Below are 3,493 nucleotides of genomic sequence, written 5' to 3'. Positions count from 1 at the left end.
AACTGATTCAAATGTATTCTTTTTAATGGCTGAGTAATACTCCATTGTGTATATGTGCCATAGCTTTCTTATCCATTCATCTGCTGATGGGCATCTAGGTTGCTTCCATGTCCTGGCTATTATAAACAGTGCTGCGATGAACATTGGGGCACACGTGTCTCTTTCAATTCTGGTTTCCTCAGTGAGTATGCCCAGCAGTGGGATTGCTGGATCATAAGGCAGTTCTATTTCCAGTTTTTTAAGGAATCTCCACACTGTTCTCCATAGTGGCTGTACTAGTTTGCATTCCCCCCAACAGTGTAAGAGTGTTCCCTTTTCTCCACATCCTCTCCATCATTTATTACTTGTAGACTTTTGGATCGCAGCCATTCTGACTGGCATGAAATGGTACCTCATAGTGGTTTTGATTTGCATTTCACTGATAATGAGTGATGTTGAGCATCTTTTCATGCGTTTGTAAGCCATCTGTATGTCTTCTTTGGAGAAATGTCTATTTAGTTCTTTGGCCCATTTTTTGATTGGGTCATTTATTTTTCTGAAATTGAGCTGTAGGAGTTGCTTGTATATTTTTGAGATTAGTTGTTTGTCAGTTGCTTCATTTGCTATTATTTTCTCCCATTCTGAAGGCTGTCTTTTCACCTTGCTTATAGTTTCTTTTGTTGTGCAGAAGCTTTTGAAACGAGTTTCAAGAAAAGATCTGAGAATAGTTCTTGCTTCTATTAAGCTTCATATCAGTGGTTTTCATATTAGCATCATCACCAGAAAAACCACCATCATGGCCACCACCATCACCATCACTTCCAGTAGGCTAACATGCCTCTCAAAATGACTGCTGCTATCCTGATGAAACTACTCTCTGTGTATAAGAGGACAGTATAAAAAAGAAAGACACCCCATTACAAAGATCTTGCCGTTAAGTGCCCAGTATTTCCCATTTCTCTGTCACGCACATAAATCAGGGGCAAGCATGAGCTTGATATAGATAATTTAGTTTGAAGACCTTGTAGTACATTACCATTGCCATCAGAGAGAAAACATTCATTGAATACGTACCTCAGGAGGATAAATGACAAGGCAGGCCTAGAGATCAACACCTGGAATAGCACAGAGGAGCCAGGTCACATCTGACCTACTGAGTAGTGTCCCCTTATCTCCCTCAAGAGTTCCAGCTCTTGAGACTGCTGCCAATTGGCAAAACACCCTTTTGGAATACTCTGCCTTGTGATTGCTTCCGAAAATGCCAATAATCAGCAGCAGGACCCATGAAACAATTCACTGAGGTCTTCCCCACAGCCCCCTCCAATGAAGGGACTCAGGATGACTGTGATGTGATGGACAGCCAGCACACACGTGTGTGGAAATGAGAGGAGGGGTCACCATTATTGTTAAGTTTCACAACTGTTCTGACTAGCAAATGAGCCAGGCTTGATCACCATCATGTCTCTTGGTCAAGGATCACAGGTTAGGAGAAAGCTTTCTCTCAATATTATAAGCTTCAGTTCATCACTGAATGAGGAATTCACAATGACACCCATCATCAAAGGATTTAAAGTAATTTAACCTATTACAGGTATAAACCAAAAGAGTATGAATGTCAGTGTGCTGGGAAAAGGCTACATACTTTAGTTTCCCATCAAAAAAGATATGTGCAATTTGAACTTGGGTGGGTGAAATTCAGGTTCTGTTATGCCAGCTTCTGACTGAAACTTGCACCGCTAACAAAGCAGAGGAACCAGAGTTATTTATTGAGACTAAAGGTTAGAAGTCTCTTTGAGAACATTTCAAACAGTGCATATTTCTATTGAACATTTTCTCCTCCCCTTTCAAATGAGCAAATGACTTCACCTGAATGTTGACAAATTAATCACCACACAGAGAAGAAGTAACTTTATATAGAAAGAGAAAGAGTAGAGACCTTTCTGGCACTGCCCAGGTAACAGTCACCTTCTGGCCTCCACAAAGTTCACACTCGGGAAAGTCCTCACAGGTGCAGATGAGAAGCTACGTCAGCCTCCACGTGAGGTGTCCTAGTTGAGCAGAGCAGAATATCACTCCCAGAAAGGAAAAACCTGGAGTCCTGGGCTGCCTCTTGCTTCACAGCAGGACTAAAGACATGTGGTTTCCAATGATGTGCTTGAGTAACTCCTGAGTTAACTTGCTGGCCCTGAGAAAGGAAAGTGAAGTGAAGTTGCTCAGTCCTGTCCAACTCTTTGCGACCCCATGGACTGTAGCCTACCAGGCTCCTCCATTCATGGGATTCTCCAGGCAACAGTACTGGAGTGGGTTGCCATTTCCTTCCCCAAAGAAGGAAGGGAAAACAACCACATAAATGAAATGATCCCAAAGTCTAAAGAGCTGGGACAGGAAGAGGAAAAAGTGGTAAGAAAAGGAGTTGAACCAGATACCATAACTTTCTGGGGTACTACATTCCTTGAGCACCACCTGTGCCCTAAGTCCTTAACAAAGGTTATCATATCACACTTGATTCTCACAACATCCATGGCAGCATGCTAGAAATCCCATTGAGCAAAGGAGGAGAGTGAAGCTCAAAGATGGTAATAAGAGAGAGCTGAGAGACTTTCAGATACTGGAGGCTATTTTTGGGTGAAACACTAGATACGGTCTCAGCAATGTCTGCAAGCAAACACACGGCCACGTATTACTGGAAAGGTGAAAATTTGAAGGAGTATTGACTCTTGTCTTGACAATTACTTCCACCATATTCCTAGGATCCTTATCGCGTGTGGAAGTGGTCTGGCAAAACGCCATTCCCTACCACCCACTTGGTCCACAGGTCCCATTTTACCCTTTTCCATAGACAGAAATGTTTTCAATTACCTTCAGATCCATGCTGTCATACCAGGAAAAAAAGGCATCCAAGCAGTGCAAATTCCACATTCATGAGGTCTGTTTTCAACAGGCCAATCCAGTCCATCTCACTGCTGCCAGCTACTGCAAGAGTTTCCAATGAGAATAAAAAGACAGATTGGCCTTCTGATGCTAAACTGTCAAAATCAGGTTATTTTGAAAACTGACATTCTAAAAATCAATGTTTCTGCAGCAGAGGCACCCACAATGAACAGAGGAACATGATTAAGATCTGGCAAAAGATACCACAGTCTTGTTGTAGGAACTGATTCCATTAACAGTTTCTACCACAAAATTAGCAAGCAGTGTCCAGTGAGAGACCTTGACATTGTTCTCTTAGAGACCCAGGAAAGACATTTGGATACCATCTTCAATTATGCTACAGGTGACAGGGAAGGGGTCCAACCCTCTGCTCAGCACATGTGGTCACACATAACGTAAGTTTGCTCTTACTTGTCTAGTTGCTTTCAGATCCACTCTTCACTTGACAGTCCCCTAGGCTGACCAGTACTGGAATTTTCCATCACAGGTCCTGAAGCAGATCTGCAAGAAGATTGCCTGCACATAGACAGACTTGCACAACTGTAGGAAATTTAAGTAACTTGGAAACACATGTAAGTGGTGT

The 3,493-nt window shown here is 42.5% G+C and overlaps 1 long non-coding RNA gene across 1 annotated transcript; it reads right to left on the bottom strand.

The window, feature by feature from the left end:
* Nucleotides 1–208: 208 nt before the first annotated feature.
* LOC139181094 (uncharacterized) lies at nt 209–3,493 on the bottom strand. The gene is made up of 3 exons (XR_011565211.1): nt 3,322–3,493; nt 2,839–2,952; nt 209–2,164 (listed from the first exon to the last, which is right to left on the bottom strand). It is a non-coding gene; the product is annotated as an uncharacterized lncRNA (long non-coding RNA).

Source organism: Bos indicus, chromosome X, assembly GCF_029378745.1.
Source record: "Bos indicus isolate NIAB-ARS_2022 breed Sahiwal x Tharparkar chromosome X, NIAB-ARS_B.indTharparkar_mat_pri_1.0, whole genome shotgun sequence".
In the NCBI taxonomy this organism is placed as follows: Eukaryota; Metazoa; Chordata; class Mammalia; order Artiodactyla; family Bovidae; genus Bos; species Bos indicus.
The sequence above is the reverse complement of the archived record's forward strand: the minus strand, read 5'-3'. Positions and strand labels throughout refer to the sequence as shown.